General features: G+C 52.9%; 1 pseudogene; it reads left to right on the top strand.

Moving 5' to 3' along the window:
- The first annotated feature begins 10,788 nt into the window (after positions 1–10,788).
- Positions 10,789–11,718, top strand: LOC127394144 (olfactory receptor 14J1-like; annotated as a pseudogene).
- Positions 11,719–12,532: the final 814 nt, after the last annotated feature.

Here is a 12,532-nt window from a genome sequence, read left to right as displayed (position 1 = left end):
GGAGCGGGGCCGTCCCTGCGCGGGGATCTTCCCTCGCGTCCTTCCTCGGGGGTCAGGAGTGGCTGCGGGAACGGCCTCCGTCAGGCCCTGCTGCTGTGCTGGGGCTCTTCGTGCACTGAGGGGAGGAGGGACTGGGGCCGTGGGTTAGGGGAGGAGCCCAGGCCCGAGCGTTCCCTGCTGAGGGCCAGTGCCCCTGGAGATGGGGTGGTCAGCAGTGACCCTCTTGAGACCCTTTCCCCGCGGCATCCAGGCCCCACAGCCTGCTCGCTCTGCAGAGCAGCACCACCAGCTTGGGGCCCCGCAGGGCACGTGGATCAGGCCAGCACAGACACAGTTCCCTGGGGAAAACCTGGGGAAAGAAGAGGCATGGACGTCCTGGTAGGGGAGCAAGGGAGCAATTGTCTCGTTCCAAAGGGTAATGAATGACTCAGACTTCTTCGTGCCTACTGCAGCTTGGGACAGGCTGCCCTTTCACTGGGGCAGCAGAACAGCCAGAGGCGTCCCAGGGCCAGGAATCTTGTGCTGGGGAGAGGGGCTGGCAGAGCAGGGCTGCCAGCAGCTGGCAATAAGGATCTCTTGGAGACAAGGCCAGCAGGCGCAGGGTGGCTCTGTGTCCTCATACTAGGGCTGGTCCTCAGCTCTGGGGCTGATCTCTCAGCTCCCCAGGATCTGCTGTGGCTTTCAGAGGGGCGGGGGCCATGGTGCGAGTGCCCAGAGCTTTGCAGCACCCTGTGGTGGGCACTGCCATGGGGCCAGCCCAGACTGGGCTGCTCTGGATGGGGGAGAGGGCAGGAGAGGTGGAGAGAGCTGGGGAGAGCCTGGGCTGGGTAGAAAGTGTCTGGGAGAGGAGAAGAGCCGTGTAGAGCTCAGCTGTTGGAGCGTGCATGGTGAAGGCACCTAGCGGGGTGCTGACGGTGCAGAGCCAGGTGACACAGTGAAGGAAAGAAGGCACCAAAGCTGCAGAAGAGAGAGGCCCGGGGATCTGTGCCATGTTCCCCGGGGCAATTTTCCCTGAGCACCTCACACACCAGCCATTTCCACCTCTGGCCATGCACCCCAGCCCTGAGGAGGAACTTTTGCTGCATGGGCCCCCTCATCCTCCTCTGGGGCTTCGTGATACCCAACTCCACTGCCATTGTTAATGAATAGGACACTAGTTTCCTCCTGACACTCGTTACACACCAAGTCCCACAGCTTTTCTCACAGCTGGACTCTCATCCAAGCACATTCTTAGGCAGCTCCAGCATGCTCAGGTGCTCTTGGCCTTGTCTCAAGAGATACTGAAAAATTATTTTGGTTTAGATCCCACCAAGTCACCTGGGTGGCTTTCACAGCCACATCCCACCTTGGATTTCCCACCTGCAGGCAGTGCCTCTGACTTCCTGCTTCACCAGCCCCCGGAGCCGGTCTCCGTGCCTGGTCATTTCCTGCATGGTCTCTTTCAGTGGTGCTCCTCAGTGGGGCTTTCTAACACCCTCAGAAACTTGGAGGTTTGCTGCTGAATTTTACTTCTCTAGAGGCTTTTTGACCTGTCATCATCATCTTCTGTCCAAGAATTCAGGACCAGCGAGCTCATGAACATTCACAACGCCTTAACAAGCCAAGCCTCTGGGAATAATTTCAGTCTTCAAACCTTACGTGGTTAAGTGGAGAGCTTTCAGGAGTGCAGACACAGTGAAAATGGTTTATTTTCACCATCAGAACAGCAATCGAAAATATTCAAGGTTTCCCCCTTTTTCTTTTTTTCCTTTTTTTTTTTTTTCTTTTTTTTTCCTGTTTACACCTTCTGTGATGTCAGCAAACTCCAGCTGTTCTTGATCCTGAGCATCCCCTGATGATGCAGTCTGAATGCACATGGAAATCAAGGCCCTTTCTGTCCCACAATCTGCTGGTCTTTGTCCCCACCTCCACCCCCACCATTTCCCTCCCTGAAGTCCCGGGACACAAAGCACCTTGTTCAAATTGGAGCTGCCTCCACTGCAGGCTGTGGCTGCAAGTTCCAGCCCCTTGGCACCAACTCCCACCTGTGTCACTTGGGGAAAGAGCTGCCTGCAGACACAGGAGGAGGTTTCTTAATGACCAACAAACCAAAACAGAGCAAGGTGCACCTCAATGAAAAATAAAATGCATTCCTTTGCTGTCCACATTGCCTCCCCTCAAGTCCACTTCCCACAGCAGATAACCTTAGACCAATGGAAACACCTTCTGTGATGGGCCCAGACCCCAAGATCCCCCCCAAGCCCTGCTGAAGGCAGGGATGAGAGTTCTCCTCTAACCTTGGGCACCGGCTCCTCCTCCAGAAGCGCTCCTGGAGGTCCTGGGTCACATTTCCCAGTCCCACATGGGACTTCAGTCTGACTTGGAAGCTGTGCCCACCTTGGTCTGGGCAACCGAATCAACTCCTGGATGGAGATGTCAGGTATCTTTACAGTACCCTTATCATTCTGTTTGGAAAAGACCTTCAAGATCATCGTGTCCAACCACTACCCTAACTCTGCCGCATCCACCACTAAACCCTGTCCCCTGGCACCACATCTGTCTTTTTAGATGTCTCCAGGGATGGTGGCTCAAGCACCTCCTTGGACAGCCTGGATCACCAAGTCCAACTCCCGCCCCAGAACAGGACAACCCCAAAGTTCACACCATGTCCCTGCAGGGTGTTGTCCAAATGTTTCTTGAAAACTTTCAGGCTTGGAGCCATTACTGCTTCCCCGGGGAGCGCATTCCAGTGCTCCACCACCCTCTGGGTGAAGAATCTCTTCCTAATGTCCAACCTAAACCTCCCCCTGCACATCTTCCCACCATTCCCTTGGGTCCTATCATTGGTCACCAGAGAGAAGAGGTCAGCTCCTCCTCCTCCTCCTTCCCTAATGAGGAAGCAATAGCTGCCATGAGGTCTCCCCTCAGTCTCCTCTTCTCCAGACTGAACAGACCAAGTGCCTTCAGCCGCTCCTCGTACGGCATCCCCTCTAAACCCTTCCCCAACCTCGTGGCCTCCTCTGGACACCCTCCAGTAGCTTTATATCCTTTTTGTGCTGTGGCACCCCAACCTGCACCCAGGACTCAAGATGGGGCCGCACCAGTGCCGAGTAAAGTGGGACAGTCCCCTCCCTGGACCGGCTGGAGATGCCGTGCTTGATGCGCCCCGGGACTTGGTTGGCCCTCCTGGCTGCCAGGACACACTGTTGGCTCATGTTCAACTGGCCATCGACCAGAAGCCCCAGATGCCTCTCCGCAGGGCTGCTCTCCAGCCTCTTGCTCCCCAGACTGTCTGTATATCCCGGGTTACCGTGTCCCAGGTGCAAAATCCAGCATTTCTCCTTGTTCAGCTTCATGCCATTGGTGAGTGCCCAGCTCTCTAATTTGTCCAGAGCCCTCTGCAGGGCCTCTCTGCCCTCGAGAGTGTCAGCTGCTCCTCCCAGTTTGGTGTCATCCACGAACTTAACTAGTAGGCCTTCAAGTCCTGCATCTAAGTCATGTATATCAAAGAGTACTGGCCCTAAGATGGATCCCCGTGGAACCCCACTAGTGACCAGTCGCCAGCCTGACGTGACCCCATTTACTATCACCCTTTGAGCTTGACCCATCAGCCAGTTTCTCACCCAATGCATTATGTGCTTGTCCAGCTGGATGCTGGACGTTGTGTTTAGAAGGAAACTGTGAGAGACAGTATCAAAGGAGCCACAGGGAACTCCAGGCCGGCCAGTCTCGCCTCTGTGCCCGGCAAGATAATACAGCAGATCCTCCTGGAAAGTCTGCTAAGGCACATGGAAAATAAAGAGGTGATTTGTGACAGCCAACACGGCTTCACTAAGTGCAAGCCATGCCTGACCAATCTGGTGGCCTTCCACAACAAGGCTACAGAGATGGTGGATGGTGGCAGAGCAACTGATGTCATCTACCTGGATTGGTGCAAGGCGTTTGACACTGTCCCGCATGGCATCCTGGTCTCCAAACTGGCAAGGCATGGATTTGACAGATGGACCACTCAGTGGATAAGAAATTGGCTGGATGGCTGCACCCAGAGAGTTGTGGTCAATAGCTAATTTTCAAAATTATGCAGGTGATGCGTGTTGTCCCTCACGGGTTAGTATTTGGACCAGTGCTGTTTAACATCTTTGTTGGAGATATGGATACTGGGATTGAGTGTATCCTCAGCAAATTTGCTGACCATACCAAGCTGTGTGGATCATTTTAAACCCCATAAGGAAGGGATGCCATCCAGATGGACCTTGACAGGCTGGAGAGCTGGGCCAGTGCCAACCCCATGACGTTCAACAAGGCCAAGTGCAGGGTCCTGCACCTGTGTCGGCGCAACCCCAGGCTGACAAGCCCTGATTTGGGAGGTGGGAGGAGATGAGAAACTTGACATGAGTCACCAGTGAGTGCTGGAGCCCAGAGGGCCAATTGTGTCCTGTTCTGCATCACAAGAAGTGTGGCCAGCAGGGCCAGGGAGGTGATTCTGCCCCCCTGCTCTGGTCTGGTGAGACCCCCCCTGAAGTATTGCATATAGCTCTGGAGCCCTCAGCACAGGATAGTGACAGAACTGTTGGAGAGGGACCAGAGAAGAGCCAGCAAGATGCTCCGAGGGCTGAGCACCTCTGCTATAAAGACAGTCTGAGAGTTTTGGGGCTGTTCAGCCTGGAGAAGAGAAGGCTCTGGGGAGACCTTGGAACACATTCCAGTACCTGAAGGGTATCTACAGGAGAGACTGTGAGGTTTTTTTTTCACCAGAGAGCGCAGTGATAGGACAAGGGGTAATGGTTTTAAACGGAGAGAGGGGAGATTTAGATTAGACATCAGGAAGAAATTCTTCACCATGAGGGTAGTAAGGTGCTGGAATTGGTTGCCCAGGGAGGTTGTGGAAGCCCCATCCCTGGAAGTGTTCAAGGCTAGGTTGGATGAGGCTTTGTGCAGCTTGGTCTAGTGTGAAGTGTCCCTGCTCACAGTAGGGAGGTTGGAACCTGATGATCTGAAATCCACACTCTTCTTAATGCATCCCAGGACGCCACTGGCATGGTTAACTTATTGTCCACCAGGACTCCAAGATCTTTCTCCACAGGGCTGCTTTCCAGCAGCTCAACCCCTCACCTCTACTGATGCAAGGAGTTGTTCCTCCCCAGTTGCAGGAGCTTATGTTTCCCTTGATGAATCTCATTATTTTCCTCACTGCCCAAATCTCCAGACCTGTTCAGGTCACGCTGGATGGCAGCACAGACCTCTGGCGTGTCAGCCACCCTTCCCAGTTTTGTATCAACAGAGAACTTGCTCAGGATACTCTCTGTTCCCTCATCTACGTCATTGATTGATATGTTAAACAAGATCAAACCCAGCACTGCCTCCTGGGGAACACTGCTGGCTACAGGTCTCCAACTCAACCCTGCACCATTGATCACGACCCTCTCAGCTCTGTAACTGAAATGGATGGTCAAGGGGAAGTAATTGTGGGTGGTAAAAGGGGGAAAACAAAAAAAAAAACAAACAACACTGAAGCGGTGGAAATGATCAGGGCTGTTTGGGGGTACCTGCCACGCAGCAAGAAAGTCACAGACATCTGACCAAACTCCTTTCTGTCTGGATACAGTGGTCACTGGGAACCTGAGAGCTTTGCTTCCCATCATAAAGTGAAGATTTGTTGTGGATGGAAGCACAGAAATGTTCATGCTTGAAGGGACCTCAAGAGATCTCTAGGTCAACCTGCTGCTCTTAGTGGGGTCAATTATGGGGTCAGAGTAGCTCCTCAGGGGCTTATGCATTTTGGGCTTGAAATGCTGCGAGGATGGAGATGACACAAGCTTTCTGGGAGATCTGCTCTACTGCCTGACTGTCTTGATGGGGAGAAAGTTTTTCCTGCCTTGGTTCAGCTGATGCCCATTGGCCCTCACCCTCTGTGCTGGTTTTGGCTTGGATAGAGCTACATTTCTGCACAGTAACTGGTGTGAGGCTGTGTTTGGGATTGAGCTGAGAGTCATGTTGGTAACACAGGGGTGGCTGAGTTGTTGCCAAGCAATGCTGACATGAAGCCAAGGACTTGTTCAGTTTCTCACACTGCTCCTGTCCAACAAGCTGCTGCTCTACAAGAAGCTGGAGGAGACACAGCCAGGACAGCTGATCCAAATCATATGATGTCATGCTCAGTTTTATATAAACCAAGGGGAGTTGGCTGGGAGGAGCAATCACTGCTCAAGGACTGGCTGGGCATTAGTCAGTGGGTGGGGAGTGATTCCATTGTGCATCACTTCACAGAATCACAGAATCATGAGAGTTGGAAGGGACCTCTAAAGAACATCTACTCCAACCCCCTCTGCTAAAGCAGGATTGCCTGGAAGGCAAGATGGTGAAGGGTCTGGAAGGCATGACATATGAGGAGCAGCTGAGGTCACTTGTATTATTCAGCTTGGAGAAGAGGAGGCTGAGGGGTCACCTCACTGCAGTCTGTGGTTTCCTCACAATGGGAAGAAATGGGGCAGGTACAAATTTCTTCACTCCTGTGACCAATGACAGGACTCAGGGAAATGGCAGGAAGGTGAATAAGGGGAGGTTTAGGTTGGATATCAGGAAAAGGTTTTTTTACCCATGTTCTGGTTTAAATATTAAAGGTGAACCCCAAAAAAACAGAGGACAGAATTGCTCTCTATTACCCTGTTGTGAGCTGATGCTGTCACAGAGGGATACCATTTTCTGTGTTGGCATCAGCTCACGACACACCCCCCCTCCGCCCTCCCAAGGGAAGATAGAAGGGGAATAAGGAAGAGAGACTTAATCTTTGGAAACTGAAACTGGAAACAAATTTTCTGTAACACAAGGAAAAAGGGTAAGGGGGGGGAAGGGGGAAGTAGATATTTATATACAAAACCGATCTTGATGATGGCAGGGATATGGGACACGCAGGGTGGCTCCAGGGGAGAGGTCCACGGCTCCTCATGGCACCTGATGCAGTTGGATTCTGGAGCAAGCACCTGGGAAGCTGAAGGAACCAGCAGCAGCCCCGGAAGGGAGAAAGGAGCAGGAAGGGAGAAGGGCCCAGCTTACATCTCTCCTGGCTTGGATAGATTGTGACAGGGAGTGGGTGGGAATACTGACCCTTCCAGTCTTTCAGGGTCCTAAGGACTCTCTCTCTCTCTCTCTTTCTCTAGGTGTCCTACACCGTGTTGGTGTCTCCAAAACCATTACAGCCCAGAGGGCAGTCAAACACTTGAACAAGCTCCCCAGGGAAGTGGTCCCAGCACCAAGACTGCCTGAGTTCAAGCTGCATTTGAATTATGCTCTCAGGCTCATGGTGTGATTCTTCGGGTGTCCTACATAGGCACAGGAGTGGGACTCAGTGATCCTGATGGGTCCCATCCAACTCAGCATATTCCATGATTCTATGAAACAGAGGCTCCAGCTTGGTCTGGCTGTGCCCCTGCCTCAGGGCTACAGTGCACATTTGGGCTTTAGCAGCTCAAGTGCAGCCCCAGGACAAGCTCTGACTTATCTGTAGGACACTTGGCACCAAGGGTCCAAGACCCTCAGGGTACAAAGGCTTGGCCTCAGAGCAGAGACATGCCAGAGTGGACTGCAGGTGGAAACATGAAGCTGGAACTGGATGCCAAAAGCGTGAGCAAACCCTGCTGTTCTCAAGGGCAGAGAAAAACAGGGCTGGGAAGAGCACCCTGGAAGGAAATGGATTTCTTGTCAGTGGTGGCTCTGCTGCCCTTGAGGGCCTTTGGCAGAGATGAAGCTGATCTCCTGGAATGACAAGGTGCTGCTGACAGGCCCACTGTGAAAACTGATGGTCTGTTCCTTAACTGTTTTTTCCACAGGCTCAGCAAAGGTTGGTGGGGAGGAAAAACAGAGGTTGGAAAGTGTTGGCCCATGACTGAGACCCCACTGTGAAGTGCTGCCTCTTCATAGACTGCCCTACACCTACTGGGTTGAGAAGGGACAGACCTTGCCACGCTGCAGAGGTGCCACGAGTTCCTTGCACAAAGTCCTCAAACCTGTCTGTGGTGCTGCCTGCAGTGTCTGTTCCACACTCACTTTGGGTGGGGATGGCTTTCCAGGTAAGGACCATCTCTGTCCTGGCCAAATGCAGGTAGGTGTTTGTGAGAGCCTTGGCAACTCATGTAACTCTACAGGCCTGTGTCTGGAATTAGAGTTACTGGCCTGAATTTTATTAGGACATCTGGGGTTGTTCATGGTTCCACCATCACTGCCGTCAGTGGAGATCTTGTCAGCCCAGCTGACGGAGCAGAAACAGGGAGACTTTGCCCTCCCTGTGGGACATGACTCCATGTCCTCAGATGAATCCCTGCATAGGCTGCCCACAACGTAACAAGCACAGACACATTTTGTAGACATCAAAGTGGACATTTGATGTCATTTCACTCTGCCAAAGTGACTCCCCAACAGCCTCCAAGAAATTTCCCCCAGATGGTGCCCTGTCTCTAAGCATTGCTCCACTAGTATGCCCATTGCTCCACTGTATGCCCACCTGACCTGAGGTCAGAGGGATCCCAGCTCCTTGGGTTTTGTATTGTGTGCGTGGTGTAGCCGAAGACCACAGACATGGAATGAGGGCTGTATCCCGTCCCTCAGCAAGGGTACCTGACATCATTCCATGTCCCTGTTTCCTGTCTAGAGATGGTACAGTGATTCTTGGAGCTAAATCTTTTCCTGATAGGAGAAATGACAGTGGAGGAAAGAGGTGTCTGTTGCCAGCTGAGGGAGAACAAATCAGTGATCACTTCACCCTGTTTTCCAGAAAGTTCCTCTGCAGCCCCAGAAACAGCTGGAGGAAGCCCAGAGGGGGGAGATGGTGCCTTGGGCTGGTCCTCTGCTGCTGAGCTGGCTGGGCTCCTGGGATGGAGGGAGCTGATGGCAAGTGGGCAGCTCTGCAGAGAGACGGCTCTGCCCAGGAGCAGCTCCTCTGCACAGGCAGTAGGGTGAGGGCACTGCCTGCAGGCACCAGGGGACAGGAGTTGGGAGGCAGAGAGAGAATAAAGGCAGCATGGAGTGGGAGGAGAGATGAGAACAGCAGGGTCCTGCAGCCCAGAGGGAGTGTGCTGAGGCAGGGACTCTGCTGCCTGCCAGGGTCAGCTCTCAGCCTGCATGCGGAGCTTCCCTCGGCACTGTAGGGAGAAGCTGTGGGTGGACAGAAGGAGTGACCTCCAGCAGGGCAGGGGTCTTCTGCTGTTAGCAGAGTGCTGCATAGGTCAGGGCTGGTCACAGCTTCACCCCTAGCTCATGACATTTCTACAGGGACTTTTCAAGAAGCACATTAGGTCACCAACAGCCACCTCAGGTTTCTGTGATTTGGAATTTAGCCCCTGCACACACAGAGATGCCCCTGGCAGGGGTCCTGCCCCTGGCTGAGGTCCTTCCCCTGGCTGGGGTTTGCAGGCAGAGCTGAGCACACAGTGGTGGGATGCAAGCATGGGCAGCGAGCTGAGCTGGGAATAGGATAATGGCTTCTGGCAGGAACATCTCCAGCAGCAGAGACACAGGCAGGGAGGGAGTGGGAGCTGCTGCCAGAAACACTGGGGAGGTGATGTGGCACCTCCCTGCTGTCCCTGCAGTGCAGACACCTTCCCTGTAGCAGCTCTTCCCTGTTCTTCCCCAGCCCAAGCAGAGCCTCTGCCCTCAAACCCAGGGTGTGTCTGGCAGGCATTACCTCTGCAGCAGCCAGGGCCCAGAAAGCAAGCACCAGCCCCTGTTCTCCAGCTGGATTTGCCTGTCCCTCCTCCCTTGGCAGGAGCATTTTGCCATGTCACTGCTTCCCCCCCTGCCTGCACTGCCCTTGTATCCCCCCTGGATTGCCTGAGTCAGTGCCTGGGATAGGGGTTGGAGGGGACAAGTTCAGCTCCTGTCCAGATGTTGACTCTTTGGGTCCTGCTCTGCAGATGTCGTTGTGGCAGCAAAGTGCCCAAGTCTCCTGTGGGAAATTCAGGACATTCAGCCATTTCCCTGGGTGTTCTGCTGGGCTGCAGGGTGCCCTCCAGAAAGGCACAGCTTTGCCAGAGTATCTCTTTGCTAACAAGGATCCCTGTGGAGAAGACACCTGGGTTCCAAGGCCATGGTAATGCTGCTGTACAGTCCTATGTGGGCAGCTGCAGTGATCCCTCTGTGTCCCAGTCTAGGGGAGGACAGATGAGATCCTGCTCAGGTGCCCTAAGAAAAAGTGAGGACTCTTGTAATCTGTTCTTTCAGCCTGGGTTCCTCTGTTCTTAGCAGAGTCCAGTTTCTCTCTAGGGAAACTTGTGATCGTCCCCCAGCTCCAAGCTGCCGGCACAGGGCAGCTGAGACCAGGACTGATGGGCAGAACAGCTCTCCTCTCTCTGCACTAAGGGACAGGCCCTTTGCCCCTCACCACCCACAAGGTTTCTCTTGGGATACAGTAGAAATGTCAGGGATTGAAACCACCCCAAACCACTCCCAAAATGGAAGCAGAAACTAGAACAAAAGAAGCAAACCAAAACCCTCTCGGCTCAGTTCTGCATCTGGGCAAATTGGGAACAATGCCAAGAAGCTCTTGACTCTCTCTCACGGGTACATTTAGTATGAGATCATGTTGTGTTCTTAGATTCCTTTCACAGAACAGCAAGGACTCCCCAAAAGCCCATCACAGATTCTCTGCTGCCAATGGTACCCTCAGCTTACAAAACCTGAAACTGAAGTGAGGGAGTTGCAAAGAGGTGCCCTGAAAAGAGAAAATCTGAATGTGGGGTTGCTGTGAGACATGCAATATGTTTTGCTCAGAGATGTCTGGCCTCACGCGGTACTGCCTTTTCCTTCCCAACCCATAGGAAGGAAATGTCCAACAGCAGCTCTATCACCCAATTCCTCCTCCTGGCATTTGCAGACAAGCAGGAGCTGCAGCTCTTGCACTCCTGGATCTTCCTGGACATCTGCCTTACTGCCCTCCTGGGCAATGGCCTCATCATCACCACCATCGCCTCTGACCACCACCTCCACACCCCCATGTACTTCTTCCTCCTCAACCTCTCCCTTCTCGACCTGGGCTGCATCTCCATGACTCTCCCCAAAGCCATGGCCCACTCCCTCTGGGACACCAGGGCCATCTCCTACACAGGATGTGCTGCACAGGTCTTTTTCTTTCTCTTCTTCATTGTTGGGGAGTATTGTCTTCTGACCATCATGTCCTATGACCGCTACGTGGCCATCTCAGACCCCTGCACTACAGGACCCTCCTGGGCAGCAGAGCTTGTGTCCACATGGCAGCAGCTGCCTGGGCCATGGGGTTCCTCTATGCTCTGCTGCACACAGCCAGTACATTTTCACTGCCCCTCTGCCAGGGCAATACCCTGGGACAGTTCTTCTGTGAAATACCCCAAATCCTCCAGCTTTCCTTTTCTGATGCCTACCTCAGGGAGGTTGAGCTTATTTGCAGTTAGTCTCCTTGCTGTATCTGTTTGTTTTGTCTTCATTGTGGTGTGGAGATCTTCAGGGCCATGCTGAGGATCCCCTCTGAGCAGGGACAGCACAAAGCCTTTTCCACCTGTCTCTCTCACCTGGCCATGGTCTCCCTGTTTATCAGCACTGGCAGGTTTGCCTACCTGAAGCTCCCCTTCATCTCCTCCCTGTCCCCTGGACCCCATGTTGGCAATTCCGTACTCAGTGGTGCCTCCAGCAGTGAATCCCCTCATCTACAGCATGAGGAACCAGGAGCTGAAGGCCGCCCTATGGAAACTGACACAGTGGCACCTGCTCCACTGACACTAACCTGCTTCACTGCCTCTGCATGCTTCCTGGGGCTAATCTTGGGCCAGGAGTCTGCTTTTTTTTCCTTGTGAGAATCATACTTTTACGTGTTGTTGTGTTGGTTTTTCTTCTGGGTTGACTCTGCTTCTCTAGAGGTTTGATCCTGTTGTGTCTGACTCTTGCACAACACTGTTTTAGATGTGAACTGTCCAATAAAAAAGCATCTTCTGGGTACAGTGTCTGGAGGATGTGTGCTTTTCCTACAATTACGCTTCTGCAAATGTGTCTTTTCAAGGGTCTTTTCTCCTTGTGTATTCTCCCTGTGTTTGGGGTTAAGCTGGTGATACTAATGTGTTCTATTGTACAAAACATTTTCTTTTAAAGTCCCTCTCCTAGGTGTCCAGTGGATGTGGAGATGGTCCATGAGCTCCCTATTACCTCTTTAGGCTGCTTCATGTATCATAGTGACAATGGCATGTATTAGTTTCTCTAGAAATGGGTGTGGAGTGGAGACTAAAGCTCTGGTCTCTCATCCAAGCCCATTCTCAGACAGCTCCTGCTCTATCAGGTGCTTATGGCCTTGTCTTGACCAATGCTGAAAATCTCCACTGCTTGAGATCCCACCAGCTGGCCTGGTGTGGTGGTGCAGATCCTCCCTCTGTGAGCCACAGTGCAACATAAACACCAGACAACTTTGTTCTTCCTTTAGTTACCAGGGTGGTGGGACCAACATTGCCCTTGTTTCTATAGCAGGTGCATTGAGCTCAGACAGTCCTGCAGTTTCAGGCCTTGCCTGCTGGAGCAGTGAGTTGAGGCAGCTGGTTACACT

This window comes from Apus apus, chromosome 24, assembly GCF_020740795.1.
Source record: "Apus apus isolate bApuApu2 chromosome 24, bApuApu2.pri.cur, whole genome shotgun sequence".
Taxonomy (NCBI): domain Eukaryota; kingdom Metazoa; phylum Chordata; class Aves; order Apodiformes; family Apodidae; genus Apus; species Apus apus.
Note: the sequence above shows the minus strand (reverse complement) of the source record. Positions and strands in the feature narration are given on the sequence as shown.